Below are 18,480 nucleotides of genomic sequence, written 5' to 3'. Positions count from 1 at the left end.
CACAGAATTTTCATCAAATATTATATACGTCTGGAACAAATGGGTCTCCGTAGTTTCAAAATACTTTAAAACTGTTTATACATTTAGCTTGACCTTTGAAAATGCATTAGTATAATGGATTTTTTGTCTTAATTCATAATTTGAGTTCAAAATGTCCTTCTTCAACCTTGACATATTCACAAAGTCTTTGATGCTACTGACTAAAAGCCATTCAGCTATAATGGATCTTAATGGTCACTTCCTGAATGATGTCGCTTCCTGAACGATGCCATTTTAAAAACAGGGATCACCAAGTCTTTATAGCATCTTGCAGTAACACCAGTCAATAATAGTAATACTTTTTAAAAATAATAGTACATTTATTATTTGGAAAAATATTAGGGGGTGTCATTTTTTTCTGGACACCGTGTAGATTCATGCGTTTAAATGGTTTGATTTTGTAAACAGTTGCATCCTGTAACATGCTAGAAGATACTCCCAAAGTCCAGTCTGAGAAGTAGATTTGGACCCAATATAGCAAAAAAACAAAACAAAGCAATTCAGCATGTAGAAATAATATACATATTAATATACAACATAATATCCAGGGTACACTCAAGCTAGTTTCTAGACACATTTGACTTTCATGTAAAATGACCCTAAAAATATATATATTTTGTAACATTTTAGAGACCTTATTACCATCCAGTGAGCCATCATTTCTGACTTGCCTCCTTTCGGGGCTATTTTTTTTTCTTCTTTTAAAAAAAAACCTTGAAGTTTCACATGTCATTACATGTAATTCCACTGGAACTGAATTGCTCTAGATTGGGGGTTCTCAGTTTGCATCATTTTCTCCACTGGCTGAAACCTCAGTCAGAGGCCACCCATGTTTGAAACGGAGTGAATTACACTCAAATTCCAGCTCCATACTGTAGTTTCCTGTCTTTGAATGCAGAATAGTACAGTCAACGGCATCAATAATACCAGAGTTTTCTAAAATGGGACATCCAAAGACTAAAACCTAGCGTGCACGAAGAGGACGTAAAACAAGCTTCAAAGGGGTCACGTCTAGACTACACTTTCCTGTCTCGGAGATTCATGTGCAACCCCCACCTCCAACCCTTCCAGACAGAAAGGAGTGCTGTCAGACCTCATTGGTCACAGGTAATGATATCGAGTAATTTCTTCTGATAATGTCACCATAAAAGGAAACCATGTAGACTAAATCCACTAAATACTCTGGGGCATGGGGACAGAGTAAGAGCATCACAATGGGAATTCTATTTTCTCAAAGGAGACAATTAGATCTGACCTATGTTATGAAACTACAATAATTAAATTATTGTTCAGATCAAGGGCTTGTTTTAAATTCTCCCTCACCAAAGATGCTACTGACATCAAAGGGGTGGGGGATTTATTTTATAAAGGAAAAAGGGGGGGGGGCTGTTACTGAAGTAGGAAGGAAACCAAAGTCATCTCTTGTTTTCAAAAAGTTTGTCCTATGTGCAGGATTAGAAAATATGAACAACTGTATTTGGACCGTGTGCTACTTTAAAAAAAAACAAAAAAAAAACACCATAATAATTTGTGTTTTTTAACATGTCAAAATATAATGCTACCTTGTTGAGATGAATGAAAATATCAGGTGTAGGGGAGAGTGGATAAAATGGCAAGTTTTTGTCATAAGCTGTAGTCTCGGAAAACTGGCATCCCAGACAAAATAAGTAAAATCAAGGGATTTGGACCTCTTTTTTGAAATACACCCTGCCCAATATTCAAAGCTATTTAAGTGGACAGGAGAAAATCCCGCACGCTTAAATAGTTCATGGCTGCTGGATCGCAAATATTCAGTGGCACTTAACCGGACAGTGCCACTAAATATGGCTCTGACCAGCCATGTGGAAAGTGGGCAGGTCAGAGGCAGTGTAGGGGGCACAGCTGGGGGCAGAATTATGCAAATGTTGGTAATATTCAGAGGCAACACCCACAGAGCTAACCAGCTGAATTTAGAACAGCTTGTAAGCAGACCTAAATTCATCCAGTTAGCTATGTGGGACACAGCTGAATATCAACCAAAACACACATAACAGAGAGGTGAACGTAAGAATAGCCGTACTGGACCAATGGTCCATCTAGCACAGTATCCTGGCTTCACGGAGGCCAGTTCAAGTCACCAAATAGTAGCAGCATTCCATGCCACCAATCCAGGGCAAGCAGTGGCTTCTCCCATGTCTGTCTCAACAGCAGTTTATGGACTTTTCCTCCAGGAACTTGTCCAAACCTTTTTTTAAAGCCAGCTACATTAAATGCTCCTCTAAATTCTTTCCCACCGTAAACCCCTCCCTGCAAGGGCAGCCCCCATAAGGGTAGGTCCCCAATCACCCATACCCTGCAATACTAGACCCCCCTCTTTACCCCGTGCCACTCAGGCTAGCCCCCCCCCCCCTTAGTAGACCAGTGAGGTGAAGGGAACAGGAGTGAAGCCCACTCCTTCCTATCCTTAGTGGTTGGCTCTTTAAAATGGTTGCTGCGATATTTAATGGCAGTCTTGATTACTAATGAAATACTGTGAGCCTGCCGCTAGAAGTCATGGCAGCCATTTTCAAGATACAGCTGCTGGGGCAAGAGCAAATGGGCTTTGCCCCTGCCCTCACTGCCCCATTAGACAACCAGGAAATTCAGGTAGGACTAGTGAAGCCTATCTTGAGTAGAGGAGGGTGTTTGTGTAGGTGTAGCATAGCAGAAAAGGAGGGGCCTACCCTTCCAGGGGGTGCAGGGAGGCCTATCCCGAATGGTGGGGGCTACACAGGAGGTGGGTCTAGCCTTGTGGGGGCGTGCAGAAAAAGGATTAGGAGAAACACAGGTCTTATGTGGGCTCCAGCTGACTATTAGCCGAGACCTGTATAAGCATTAATAGCTAGCAGAAAAACAGTTAGCGCCAGTTATTCCATACCAGTGCCCAGCCATGGCCCAGCGCTCAATATCTAGGTCTAATTTAGCCAGCAGCAACAAGTGTTTAAAAAAAACCTGCCGACTGATGCAGGCTGGATGCTAAGCACCAGTGGTGAAGAGAACGAGAGGGCACTCGTTAAAGTTAAAAGGGGATCGATTCCGTACAAATATAAGGAAGTTCTTCTTCACCCAGAGAGTGGTAGAAATCTGGAACGCTCTTTCGGAGGCTGGTATAGGGGGAAACACCCTCCAGGGATTCAAGACAAAGACAAGTTCCTGCTGAACTGGAACGTAAGCAAATAGGGCTGGTCTCAGTTAGGGCACTGGTCTTTGACCTGGGGGCCACCAAGGGAGCGGACTGCTGGGCGTGATGGACCACTGGTCTGACCCAGCAGCGGCAAATCTTATGTTCTTATGTGGAACGCCATGCCACCTCAACTCCGTCATGGAAATCTTCTCGTTAAACTCAAGACCAAACTAAAAACATTCTTATTTCAAGATGCATATCTTAACCTCTAAATACCTCCTTTCCCAAAGCCAGTAAAATCTTCTCAACCGCTTTTACGAAGCGACCCTATCCCTGATATCATATCCCCCCTTCCCTTTCTTTTAAATTTTGTTTTTAACAATGTATTTATCGACCCTTCTTTTCCCTCATTACCCTCAAATTCATGTAAGTTCTTGTTTATCGTCTCTTTAATGTTCACTCCTCCCCCATTTACATGCAATTACTATTTTATTTTTTATTTTATTTCTTTTTAGCTTTGTAAACCGGCCAGATCCATGTTGATGGTCGGTATATTAAAAATAATAAAACTTGAAACTTGGTAGTTTTCAGCATCGGCCCCTTGGTAAGCTGCGTTAGAAAGTGACAGTCCCCTTGTTCATCAGCTGACAGCATGCAGGTCATATATTACCTTCACAGTCATCCTGTGCTAATTCCCAAAGGGGTGGAAATGAGTAGGGACTATGCAGTTAACAGATTGTGATCCTGCTGGAACAGAGAGGGGAAAATGCTTAAGAGTACCTGATCACTAGTCCAGTGGTTCCCAACCCTGTCCTGGAGGAACACCAGGCCAATTGGGTTTTCAGGCTAGCCCTAATGAATATGCATGAAGCAAATTTGCATGCCTATCACTTCCATCATATGCAAATCTCTCTCATGCATATTCATTAGGGCTAGCCTGAAAACCCGATTGGCCTGGTGTTCCTCCCGGACAGGGTTGGGAATCACTGCACTAGTCGATATATTGTAAACCGCTTTGGGTGAATCTCTTCATGAAAAAGTGTTTAATAAATCCCCAAAAACATGATTATTATTAACACAGAGGTCATTACCAAGCGTTAACCGTGACAGCACAGAGCAGAGAGCTGAAACCAATGTGCTTGTGTTAACTACACTGCATTACCTGCTGAGCAGCACTGTGTGGGATGAAAGGTTTCTCTGGGTTAATTCAACAGCAAAATTGCTGGGAACACCTCCAGCAGTTAATGCAAAGGATTTGCTGTTACTTTTGTCAATTAAAATGCTACAAAATCGCTCCATAGCTTAGTAAATGGGCGCTTTAATGCACTGCATTAAGAATTAGTGGGCATTATTTATCTTATGAATCTTAGAAGAGAAAATAGGATACAAATTAGAGAATGACACGGGGACAAATTTGTCCCCCATCCCCGCAGGAACTCAATTTCCCTGTCCCGTCCCCGTGAATTATGTCCCTGTCCCTACTCTATTCCCGTAAGCTCTGCCTTAACCGCACATGCCTCAAACACTGATGGTTTTAAAGTGTTTGAAGCTTGTGCAGATGAGGACGGAGCTTAGGCGTTGGTGGAATGAGGCATTATGACATCACAATCTGAGCTCTAGAATGTTGCTACTTACGATTTTAAAGTGTTTGAGGCTTGTGCAGTTGAGGACAGAGCTTAGGCATTGGTGGAATGAGGCATTATGACATCACAATCTGAGCTCTAGAATGTTGCTACTTATGATGTTAAAGTGTTTGAGGCTTGTGCAGATGAGGACAGAGCTTAGGCATTGGTGGAATGAGGCATTATGACATCACAATCTGAGCTCTAGAATGTTGCTACTTACGATTTTAAAGTGTTTGAGGCTTGTGCAGATGAGGACGGAGCTTAGGCGTTGGTGGAATGAGGCATTATGACATCACAATCTGAGCTCTAGAATGCTGCTACTTATCATTTTAAAGTGTTTGAGGCTTGTGCAGATGAGGACGGAGCTTGCAGGGATGGGCAAGGACAGGAAAAGAACGGAACGGAAAAATGAGTTCCTGCAGGGATGAGGAAAAATTTGTGTCCATGTCATTCTCTAATACAAATCACTGAAAATCCACCAAATGTATCCTAACATGTGTTAAAAGAGGGACAAACCTACAAGCATAAAAAAATATGGGGGGGAAAGACCTCAGTAAAACGGTAGCACTGCAATTTAATAGCAACAGATCAATAGTGCAGACTCTCCTTCAATCCTAGGTCAGAAAAAACTCCAAACAAAAAGTACGAACTAGCTTGAATGGGCATTAACTACCATATTAAACACTCAGCAAGAACATTCATATGGGGAGGGACAGAGGAGGGGAAGGGAGCGTTGCATGCCATGAACACGGATGTTATTAATGATGTTAATTGCTAACAGAGCAAAGGTTAAACAATTAAGAGGGAAATGCAGAAAGATTTGTGGATGTCTAAGCGCGGGGCATCTACCATGAGCGTAATACCAAATCATGCAAATTACAGGCAAATTTTATGCACAGCAGGCCTGTGGCAGATAGGGGGGGGGGAAGGGTGAACATGTCAAATGCATACATATAAGGTTTTGCAGTAAGTGTGGCTTCTTGTGCACATACCAAAACCAAGTGTCAGCATAATCAGAGCTTGCTTTTCTGTGCCTTAACATAAGCCTTGTGCTGATTGTTTCCACTTGAAATTTTCAAGAAGCTCATATTAGGTGCAGCAGACCAGGCACTGATCTATGCTTTCACTTTCAGTTTTGTTCAGAGAAGCGCACATATTTGTTACTTATCAAATGCTTTTAAAACTTGAATGCACTTCTTTCCGCTTGCATAACAAGACAATGCCAGCACTAATGTGAAGAGCCAACAAGAAATCTCTGCAAAACGGAGACCCAAAGAGGCAGGAGTAGTGAGGGGGAGCTGCAGAAAGAGTAGAATGAATCTGTACCTAGAGCTTTTTCCTTCAACTTGACACGCGTGTGAGACGCGCAAAGAGGGCACAGGGTTTAGTGGTCTACTAGGAATTTGCTGAACAAGTATGTTTTTAATTCTCGCCTGAAATGTATGACGAAGGCAACCCTATAATTCTCAGCTGCAGTGAGCTGCTTGATAGGGTAGTAATTTTATCATGTAAGCTTTTTTAGGTTTTCCTTGCAGGGAGGGGTAGGTGAAGATGGAATTGGAGTGCAAAAGATGGGTCGGTGGGGGCGGTTAAACTCAAATTCTTCAGTCGTGTAGTTTGGTAGGAGGCCCTAGAGAGCCGTGTACATGAAGTAACCCAGTTTGAATATTGATCAGGCCTCAATTGGGAGCCAGTGTAGTTGCTTGTAGTAAGGCGTGATGTGATCAGTTTTCCGTAGGCCTAAGATAAGGCGCACTGCAGTCTGTTGACGTGTTTCTTGGGGCATGAGATATAATTGACGTTGCAGTAGTCTAGTATGCTAAAGATCAGAGCTTTCTAATTTCAAACATCAGTTCCTTTATTTTATTCAGTAGAGTATTATCAAATATGCACACTCACTCAAAGTAATATATTCAGGGGTTCATAATCAAAACTAATTTATTCCCTGGTTATTTCAAAAATGGATTATTGTAATGCTTTACTTATGGGAATAGCTCAAAAAGAAATTAGACGTTTGCAGATCATTCAAAATACCTCAATTAAATTCATAATGAAAGCAAGGAAATTTGATCACGTCACTCCTCTTCTTAAGAAAGCACACTGGCTTCCAGTAGCGCATCAAATTCAATATAAACTAAATCTACTTACTGTTATATAAAACCCCAGCTTTCTTTTACAAGTTATTGATCCCTTATGCCCCATTCAGATCACTGAGATCTATTGACCAACATCTATTAGTTACGCCCTCACTTAAAGTTATTAATACACAGCGGCACTCTATCTTCTCTGTTACAGCTCCTCAAACTTGGAACTCCCTCCCTATTTATCTCAGAGAAGAAAAGAACTTAGATAAATTTAAAAGTAAACTTAAGAGCTTTTTTTTTCAAAGACGCTTATGATATTTAGGAGTCCCAGACTATTTTTGCTTATTTTCATAAGGCTACTTCTTTTATTTCCCTCCTATTGTTTTTTACCATAATCGTCCTTCTTTCTATCATTATTATTGTATTTCATTACCCTGCCTTTCCCTTTGTTTTCTTTTTCTGTTTATTGTTAGTCGTTAATTTAATATGTTCTGTTCAGTGTCCATCTGTCTTTTATAACCCCTGTATTATCTGTAAATTGAATGATTTGTTCATCGCTTAGATATTTGAGTAAGCGATTAATCAAATACTTAATAAACTTGAAACTTGAAAACAGAAATACGTCTCAAAACCTGCCCAAATCGGCACTTTTAAACTTCTGAATGCTGCTGTGCACCCAGAGCTCAAAGGGGTGCTTTTGGAGGAGTGGTTAGGGCGGTAGGTGGGCAGGATGTGGGCCAACCTAGACTTAGTTGTCCCGCAGGGATAATTGAAAGTTTAACGAGACAGCCTAGATGGAACTTTTGTGTTGTGATTTAGGCGATCTAAAAACAGGTATAAGTGTCCAGAAGGTATCCAAAGTGACCAGATAACCACTGCAAGGACAAAGTACAGACCCCCATACACTCCCCCAAGTGACCACTGACCCCCCTCATACTGCCATAAAAATCGGAATAAAAACGTATATGCCTGCCTCCGGACCATCAGCACCTGGCATAGGAAAGCCTAGTAGAGCTGCACAGAGGTGGCTTAAGTAGTCTGGGGGGGGGGGCTAATGAACCATAGAGAGGAGGACCCAGGCCCATAAGCCACTCTAACCGCTGTATTCATGGTGGAAAATATGAGCCCACCCCCCAAAAAAAACCACCTGCAGCCATAAGGGCTATTGGGGTTGTAGACAGGTGGATATAGTGGGTTTTGGGGGGCTCATCATGACCGGCAAGGGAGTTGTGGTGGGATGTTTATGTGGTACCCTTTTTGTGAAGTTCACAGCAGTGCCCTGTAAGGTGCCCCATTACTCTGTTGCCATGTCTGGGTATCCAGTTCATCATTTTGCTGACCCCTCCTATGTCCAAAAGGTCTGGTTCTGGCCATTTGGGACTTGGATGATTTTTTGGACGAGAATGTGATATAAAGATAAATGACTTAGCGGTCTAGATGTAAACTGCCTAGAACTTTTGGTAATGGCGGTATAAAAGAATAAAGTTATTATTATTATTACTAGTTTTTTAGCCCGTTACATTGTAGACTTAGGCATTTCTTTCTTTCTTTCTTTCTGTCTCTCTCCCTGCCCGCTGTCTGTCTGTCTTTCTTTCTTTCTCTCTCCCCTCTGTCCAGTAGCACCCCTTCCCTGCTCCCCGTGTCCAGCTATAGCCCTTCTCCCTTACTTTTACCTCCCCCGTCTCTCTCAGGCAAGCTCTCCTCCCTTTTACCTCCGGCTCCTTCACAACGCTGAAGAGCCGCGGTCATGTTCCCACACACTGTCTGTGCGCCTGGCAGCAGTGCCTTGACCCCTAGAGGCCTGGACATTCGCCGTTCATCGAGGCGCAGGCTGGCTGGGGTGTGGGAGAGGGAAAGCCATTGCCGCGTATGCGCATGAGAACAAAACTGCCGCAGACTCCTACTGTACATGCGGCAGCACGGCGTCACAGATCACAGAGGCATAAAAACACGCAGATTGAAGTGTGCAAGCATGCTAAGGGTTTTATTATAGCAGATTATTATTTTTCAGGAATGGACTTTAGACGCTGCTGACTTTGGGCGACTAATTACTTAGGCCCAAAATGGACTTAGATGTTTTTTTATAATAATAATAATAATAATAAATTATTTTATTTTTATATACCGCCAAAGCCATGAAAAGTTTGAGGCTTTTTGCAACAAGAAGCGCTGGACAATCAGCGAAGGGGTCAACAATTCAAAGACATCTATACAATCTTATATACCTAATGGAAGAAGTAGAAAGCTATATAGTTAATAAGGTTAATGGTTGAATTTGCAGTGCTATAAAATTCTTAGTTTACAAATTGATTGAACAAACTTGTTTTTATCAATTTTCTAAAATTGAGGTAGGTTGAGGAGTGCGTGATAACATTACTCAGCCAATCGTTCCATTTGTCTGCCTGGAAGGCGAGGGTTCTGGCTAGGAATCTTTTGTATTCGCAGGCCTTTATTGTTGGGTAGGTGAACAGATGTGTTCTTTGTGTGGGCCTAATAGAACTTGCCAGATTAAATTGGGAAACTAGGTAAGTAGGGGCCAGACCAAATACTGATTTATAACACATACAAGAGAACTTAAACAGAATTCGCGCCTCCAGGGGCAGCCAGTGGAGTTTTTGATAGTAGAGGCTTATGTGATCCCATTTCTTCAGCCCAAAAATCAGTCGAACTGCTGAATTTTGAATGACCGAGTCTTAGAATGGTTTTTTTTGAAGGATCCCAAGTAAATGATGTTGCAATAATCGAGCATGCTTAAGATGGAAGATTGAACCAATAAGCGGAAAGATGCAGGTACGTTAGATAGATTGTGAGCCCACCGGGACAGAGAGGGAAAAATGCTTGAGTACCTGATTGTAGAAACCGCTTAGATAACCTTGATAGGCGGTATATGAAATCCTAATAAACTTGAAACTTGATGGTTCTGAGTTTCCAAAGTAACTAGAAGCATCTTTTAACCAGTAAATCTGTGTGAGCATTTAGAGTAAGGTCCAGAGTCACTCCCAGAATTTTAATGGAATGGTCAATAGGGAAGACCTGACCATTCAAGGAGATCGATGAGTCTTTGATTTTGTCGTTAGGGCTTGCCAGGAAAAATTTAGATTTGTCTGTGTTGAGCTTCAATTTGAAGTCAGTCATCCATAGTTCAATTTGTTCTAGAATGAATGATATTTTTATTTATTTATTTTATTTATTTATTTAGATTTTTATCCCGTCCTCCCAGTAGCTCAGAATCTTTGTCTCGGAGGTCAGAGTAGTAAGTGGAATAACTATGGTGATATCATCAGCATAGAGATAAAATGTAATTTTTAAGCTTTGTAGTAAGTTCCCCACTGAGGCAAGGTATATGTTGAACAATGTAGGGAATAGAGGAGAGCCCTGCGGGACTCTGCAAGAATTTACCCAACTACAGGATTTTTTATTGTCACTATAGACTTGCTCAAAAAACCCCGAAACCATTTTAACACATTACCTGAAAGACCGATTGATTCCAGACAGTCAATCAGAATGACATGGTTGACCAGATCGAAGGCACTACTCAGGTCTAGTTGCAGAATTAGGGCACTGGTACCCTGACTGAATAAGGTATGAAGGAAATCCAGCAGTGATGCAATGACAGTTTCAGTGCTGAACCCAGAATGAAAACCTGACTGATTGTCTTGCAGTACACTAAATTTGTCCAAATATATTACTAGATCCTAGTTGACCAAGCCTTCCATCAGTTTAACGAAGAAGGGAGTGCTCGCGATTGGTCTGTAATTAGAGGTCAGTTTGGTAGATTCTTTAGGATTTTTGACGATCGGGGTGATCAGAATCTGGCCTAATTCTTCAGAGAAGGTAAGAGAGAGGAGAGTCAGTTGTGTAACTTGGCTTTAAATGAGACTGGAGCAACTTTCATTATATTTGGGGGGCAGCAGTCTAATCTGCAGTAGGAATCGGCGTATTTCATGTAATATTTGGAGAACTGTTCCCAGGATGGAGTAGTAAAATTATTCCAGATCATATCTACCCTAGGTTCATCTTTGTGTTGGGCAACTGGGTGGTTCAAATGTTTGGTTGCGGGGCCCCTCTCAGTGTTTAACTTAGAATATGCTCAGATCTAAGCGATGTAACTCCACTGCAGTCAATACTTCATTGCTGTTAGGAGATGTCTACATCAAATCTTCACTGATCCATTGATTTTATTAAAGTATTTATATATTATTCCTTTATATTTTTATTACCTTTATATATATATATTGTTACTACATTTACATATAAATAAGTGCTTACATTTCAAAACTTAGCTTTCTAGTTTCAGTCAGTAAAGGGGCTTTTTCCACCAACATGTCACTTTCGCTGCCTCGAGGCGAACCTCCCCCTAAAACATAAAAGTAAAGTCTAAGTTTATCTGAATGATTAGTCTTTCTATATAAAATTCAGAAACTTGCACTTAACTACCTTATTCCTTAGTATCGCTACTACTCTCTCACTCTATTTCAGCTCTTGAAAATGGCAGCGGCATCTTCTAACTAACGTTTGAAGCAGTGCTTCAGAAACAGCTGATTTTCTTACCACCAATCACAGCACTCCTTCAGAGCAACGTCATCCATTTTGTCTCAGCATTCAGCCCATAAGGCACAACAGAGTTTAATCTGAAAATCCAGTTTTGTTCTTTATAATTAAGTTGTTTTTCATAGTTTCCACCATCTCACCCTTCAGTTACATCATCGATAATTCTCCATTTCAGATCTTTAATATTATGTCGCTTATCTATCCAATGTTGGACCAGCGGAGCATGCTGATCACGCCGGAAAAGTTAAAAAGGTATGGGGAAAGGAGGCACGCACATGGCAGTGGGGGGGGGGGGGGGGAAAGGGGTGCCACCGCCGTGGGCACCATTCACCCTTCCTACTGACCACACATCCCACTTATTTGAGTTAAGTTCTAATTTACACTATCCCTCTGCTCCAACTCCTGTTTACCTTTTGCACTCCAGTAGCTGTTTTCTAGCCATAATTGGTACATGCACTGGAATTGGAGGCATAAAGACAAGCAGCGTGATTTCAACTACTGATATTGGGAGACAAAAAAAGATAGAAAAGAATATTAAGAGTCATTATAGTACTGGACTTAAAAAAAAAAAATCTTAATTCATTTTTAAAAGCCAACATAAAGTGCAACAGACTAAAAAACAATATTCATTACAATCGATATAATAAGTACATAACACCCCCCTCCCGCACCCTCCCTCCCACCCTTTCTGGATGTGTATAGCACTCATTCAGAAATCAAAGGGAAATATTAATGATCAATCTCTTTGACCCCAAATCTCTTTGAAGCACTGGACATTTAAAAGACACAAAAATCATGGCTGCAAGTGTGCTTTGTAAAATAGGGACTTCCATACTGCCTTTTTGGAGTTACTCAACCACATTCAAAGTGACTCAAGCATTTTTCCCTATCTGTCCCAATGGGCTCACAATCTATCTGATGTACCTGGGGCAGTGGAGGATTAAGGGCTAACTTGCCCAGGGTTACAAGGAGCAGCACAGGGTTTGAACCCATAACCTCAGGGGCTGAGGTTATAGTTCTAACTACTGCACCACACACTCACCTTCATTTACAACTACTTCTATGCTTTCCTCATCTCAACCCTCTTTCTCCTATGTATTTCTTGCACCATGAGGACAATCCTCAACAAGGAACCACAGATCTGCACTTCTCTGGAACTCAGAATGCAGACCCTGAGTCTGTCCACGCTACTGTGTGATGGCTGACACTCCCTTTTGCTTAGGAGCTGTGAAAACTGCACCCAAAGCCAGAGAATGACACAGGGACAAAGTCCCCATCCCCATCCGCATATAGATCTGTATGGGAGAAACGGAAATGTGTTTTGAGGTGTGGTCCCATCCTATACACAGTCTTAACAGCTCAGTATACCCCTGGCCTTAGGAAAACACTTTAAGTTCTGTGTGTGTTGAGTGCCTTGCTTTGAAAATGCTTCTAAGTACAAGCATATTTTAGAGAACTGTCACCACGATCCCATTGTTTTGGTTTTACTGCAATTATTTACAACATCCTTAAAATAGTCTTTTCTTCAATTTATGTAAGGAGGAAAATATTATTCAACACCTCATAACCTGAAGTCCATTAACTTTTCTAAGCATGCCCTAAAATTAGCACTCATGCTTGTGATCTTGAAGTAAAAGGAAATGAGAACTTTCAATGAAAAACATGTTTTGTGCATCACTTCCGGGTCAAAGCACTGTCAAGAATTCCATTTCCTGTTTCCTGCTTAGTATAATCAGATTTTCTTTCAAGCACTTTTCATCAGACTCCCAAAGACTTCCTTTCACTTAGCAAAGTGATCCATATACATCTTTCAGAGAATAATCACGCAAACGTAATGACTCCAGTACAATAGTAAGAAATGAAGCAACAGTCTGCATGACTGTTTTTTAAATGTATGATTGATGTCTCCTCTTGCTTGCCACTTGTTATGCATCACACCAATGATGTTTTTTGGAGAGAAGGATTTATGTTCAAATGTATAAGCCAGTGATTCCCAAACCTGGTCCTGGAGGCACCCCAGCTCATCAGGTTTTCAGAATATCCACAATAAGTATTCATAGGGTCATCAGATGTCCGGGGGAACCTGGACATGCCCTCTTTTTTGAGAACTGTAAGGGTGCCCGGCAATTTTTGAAAAATGGGGGAGTCTGTCCGGGTTTAACCAGTTCTCATGACTTCTCCACCAGTTTCTTTAGCCCCCCTCTCTCCCTTCCATTTCTTCAGCCTCCTCCTTCCCCCCTGCTGTTTCTCCAGTCCCCGTACCCTTCCTCCTTTGACCTTTGATGCTGCTTCCCCTCACCATCTATCTCCTGACTCCCTTTCCTACCTCCTCCCTAGCCAGCCACTGTAATTTAATCTTCAGGCAACCGGTGGCAGCAGCAATGAGGTGAGCCTGATACCAGCAGCCTGCCTCAGAGACCGCCTCTCTAAAGCGACTTCCTGTTCCCACATAGGCAGGATTTGTAGACAGGCACTTGCAGCGCAGGCCAGCAGTAGCAGACTCACCTGGTTGTTGCTGCTGCTGCTGCTTTCCTGAAGATTAAATTATATCGGCCAGCCGGGGAGGAGGTAGGAGAGGGAGTTGGGAGATAGATTGTGAGGAGAAGCAGCATCGGAAGTTGGAGGAGGGAAGGAGGCTGGAGAAAAGCATAAATTGTTCAACCATTTTGGAAATCAGTCTGGAAAATCATAGACACTATATTACCTATTTCGTCTCAGTTATCGTTTGACATTGTTCTTTTTCGATCTCTTGCTTTGCCTGAAAACTTGAATAAATAGCATTCTAAGTTACTTTATACATTAATTGCTGTCAATATACAAATGATTCTTTCACATTGGAAATCAGCTCAGTTATTGAACACATCATTCTGGTGGGCAACGATTATGATGATTTATAAATACGAATGTAAAGCCAATTCCCTTACAAATAAAAGCTTTAAATCTAATAAAATCTGGTCACCAATAGCAAATATTTCTTCTTCACCCTAATTATGGTTACTATCCAACTGGTATTATTGAGCATAATATATAAATGTAATTTTATTGGTCTTGTATAATCAAATTTTAGTCTAGTCTCTGGTCTAAATGGGAGTATTTATAACTGTTTTTGAATAAATGACATCATATGTACTTTGATTAAATAGCATAGATGCTTTTAGTCCTCATTGCATCTATGGGCTCCTTTTACAATGGTGCGCTAGGGCCTTAACGCGCGGAATAATGCACGTTAAATTGCCGTGTGCGCTAGCCACTACCGCCTTCTTTTGAGCAGGCGGTAGATTTTTGGCTAGCGCACGCTATAGCGCGTGCTAATCCGGTGCATGCGATAAAACCGCTAGCGCACCTTCGTAAAAGGAGCCCTATGATTTGTAAGTAAGTAACATTTTAGGGCTCCTTTTACGAAGCCGCGTTAGCGGTTTAATGCGCGTAACAGCACGTGCTAATTTGCCAGCCACGCTAGCCACTACCGCCTCCTCTTGAGCAGGTGGTAGTTTTTTGGCTAGCGCAGGGGTTAGCGCATGATAAAAAGTCGCATGTGATAAAGCTGCTAACACGGCTTCGTAAAAAGAGCCCTTAATTGTAAAATTTTCTTGTTTTTTAATTTATTCATGTACATTTCTTATGTTAAATCTCAAAAATATTTTTAAAATGAAAATAAAACAAAAATTTTTCAAAAAAATGAAAGGAAAAAGTATGTTCTTGAAATGTAAATGTAGCAGTGCTAAGCAAAAAAAACTTTACCTAAGTAACCTCTGGCATATGAATCTAATCATAACACATTTTGTACAGAGCAGATTTTTTTTATAGATTTATATAAATTTATATCCTACAGTTATTCAAAATCAAAAACTATGAGCCTCTTTTACAAAGCCACAGTAACGAGTCCCATGTGACAAATGCGATATTCAGTTGCTGTGGCTTTTGTTGTAGTTGCCACTCTGGGAACTGATATTGCAGCTTCATAAATGGAGCCCTATATTACGTACATATTTTAAACAATTGCTTCAATGTGGTATCATGTCCATAATGGTTATCAACTTCATTGTTTTAATGAAAGAACTCTCCAGCTTATTACATGGCCCATGTTTTGCCTATCAAGGCTTCTTTGGGGAGGTTCAAAGATGGTCACAAAATATGCTTTAAAATTTTTTTAAAACTGGGACTTTCTTTATGTAACCCTCTGGAGAAAAGTCTTGCAGAACATTTATTAATATATTTATATCAAGTGTGCTTTGTAAGATTTTTCTAGTGTGCCATAATTAGATTACTTTTTTGCTTAGTACAGTTACATTTCTAGGGATACAGATTTTTTTTACATTTTTGCAAATTTTATAAAATAATTTTTCTATGAATTAAAAAATACATTTTGAATGTTTGTTAGTGTTAGCATGCTTGGAGCTAATTGTTGAATTATATTTCTCCTGGTAAAGGAGACCTTTTACTGAGCTGCAGTAAGCATTACCACAAGTTAAAATCCACTACTGTGGAGCATACTCGGGCATCCAGCAGTAGTTCTGGCATCTGCATGCAATCCCCAAGTGCTAAAAAAAATTATTTTTATATTTTAGCACTGGGGGCATGTCTGAAGGCGGATAGTGGGCATATTCTACACTAATTGGTTAAAACAACGGATTAGCATGTGATTAGTGTGGAGCTCTTACTACCTAGACAATAGGTGTCAGTAAGTGCTCCTGCCCTAATGACCATGAGCTAATGAGGGGAGCAGAGCAACAGAGAGAGAATCCAATGACCTGGCAAATCAGAATGGCAAATCGTAGAATGTGATGAAAAAGTTATCTTTATTGACAGACCTGACACAGGCCGTGTTTCAGCACAAATGCCTGTATCAGGGGTCTGTACATAAAGATGACATTTACCCTCCCTTTTACAAACCTGCCCAAGAGTTTTATAGCCCCTTGTATTGTGATGTCATAATGCCTCATTCCACCAATGCCTAAGAGCCTACCTCATTGGTGATGTCACAATGGCTTGGTTTCCCTATACTTGTGCCCATTTGCTAGATGCATTGAAACGAAAAGAGTCAAGAAAAGCGTGGAATAACTTGTAAGTTTTATGGCTCCAAATCATTCTCTTCTTGGTTGGGCTGAGAACTTTTCAGCAGCCCCTCGTATTGTGATGTCATAATGCCTCATTCCACTAATGCCTAAGAGCCAACCTCATTGGTGATGTCACAATGGCTTGCTTTCCCTATACTTGTGCCCATTTGCTAGATGCATTAAAATGAAAAGTGTCAAGAAATGTGTGGAATAACTTGTAAGTTTCATGGCTACACATCATTCTCTTCTTAGTTGGGCTGAGAACTTTTCAGGAGCCCCTCATATATGCAAAGATTGTTTCTTTTTACGGAGAACATATGTTTCTTACTTGGACTGCTGCCAGGATGCCACATAATATCTCAATACAAGCGTTATAGCAAACTACTCGTTTTTGTGGATTGAGTCTTGCATGTGCGCCCTTCCAAGTATGATAGTTCTATGGTCCTGTGCACATCTACTGTGCCTGAAATTACATCTTGCAATGTACAAAATTTGGAACACAAAGCCATCATCAAATCCAACTCCAGTCCAAGAGCTGTATCATCTGAACATCCTGAAAAATGCTGGCAACCAGCCATCCATAAGCCATATGAAATGCAGCTGAGAAAGTAGATATGACTTCCTTTTCTTCTAAAACAAACAAAAAAAATATCCTAAACTCTCAAAAATAATAGTGATAAAAATTCCACTATCGCTTCTTCTGTATGAACTACCAAATTCAGAAGGCAGACTTGTGTGCATTACAAGGGGCGGCAGAAAAGTTCTCAGCCCAACCAAGAAGAGAATGATGTGGAGCCATGAAACGTACAAGTTATTCCATACTTTTCTTGACATACTTCATTTTGGTGATATGAAATGAAATGAAAAGTGACAAGATGAGTATGGAATAACTTGTAAGTTTCATGGCTCCATATCATTCTCTTCTTGGTTGAACTGAGAACTGTTCAGCGGCCCCTTATAACAAAGAGCAATGAGAACCAGGTTGTATTTTTTACATACACAGAAGTAGGCAGGTCTCACAGCAGAGACAATTTGCAGTCTGGTATCTGGTAGTTTCTACTTCAACAGTTCTTGGTTACTATCAAATGTTAAACAAAGGTATTTATAACTAGGAAGCAGCATTAATTCAGGGATGGCAGTCTGTGTGAGATACAGCTAAGCAATTCAATTTCAATTTATTATTTCTAATCCGCCTTTATCCAAGGCAGGTTAGACACACACACACTTACTTCCATTCAGCGTCTGTCCCGTTTTTCTCTACCCAATCAACCTAAAGCACCTCTCAACCTCGTCCCCTTATCGGGCCATCTCCCTCCCTTCCCTTCACCTTTGCGAATGCTTTCCAAAACCAGACGGGCACTGACAGGGAAGCTCACTAGTTGCACGTGGCTGCCTCCGAACCTTCTCTTCTGACGCAACTTCCAGTTTCTGACAGATTGTGTCAGAGGAGAAGCTTTGGGATAGCTGTACGCTTGCAACTAGTGAGATTAGCTGCACTTGAAATTAGTGAGATCAGGATCCCTCTGAGAGAGAAAACTGGTTTGGGAAAGCGCCACGAAGATGAGGGAGGGAGATGGCTCTACAAGGGGAAGAGATACCCGGACAGCAGGGCCCAGGGCAGCTGCCTTGTTTGCCCTCCCCTAATGCCGGCCCTGGTTATGGCACCACACCAGCGGTCCCCCTTGATGTTTTTGGGCCCGAGGCACTGGGCCCACCTTTTAATCTGACCCTGTCTTTGCCACCCACCGGAGCTCTGTGGTTAATGTTTTGCATCATATTTATCAATGAAGTCTATCCCATTATATTCAGTGAAAGAAATGAAGTCAGAGGCAGCAGAACGCATTTTTGTTCGGGAGGGTCCAAAGCTCTGCCCTAGCCCTAGCAGAATCCTGCGGCATGACCTCTCTCTGAAGCTCCTAACTCCTCTACCTACCTTCCCAGGTCGCTGTAATTTTAAATCTTCCAGCAGCTGCCGCGTCAAT

The 18,480-nt window shown here is 41.3% G+C and overlaps 1 long non-coding RNA gene across 1 annotated transcript; it reads right to left on the bottom strand.

Annotated features, from left to right (window-relative positions):
• Positions 1–11,100: 11,100 nt before the first annotated feature.
• LOC117346006 lies at positions 11,101–13,656 on the bottom strand. The gene is made up of 3 exons (XR_004536536.1): positions 12,484–13,656; positions 11,852–11,939; positions 11,101–11,247 (listed from the first exon to the last, which is right to left on the bottom strand). It is a non-coding gene; the product is annotated as an uncharacterized LOC117346006 (long non-coding RNA).
• Between the last annotated feature and the right edge of the window lie 4,824 nt (positions 13,657–18,480).

This window comes from Geotrypetes seraphini, chromosome 12 (genome assembly GCF_902459505.1).
Source record: "Geotrypetes seraphini chromosome 12, aGeoSer1.1, whole genome shotgun sequence".
Classification (NCBI taxonomy): Eukaryota; Metazoa; Chordata; class Amphibia; order Gymnophiona; family Dermophiidae; genus Geotrypetes; species Geotrypetes seraphini.
This window is presented reverse-complemented; position numbering and strand designations above follow the sequence as displayed.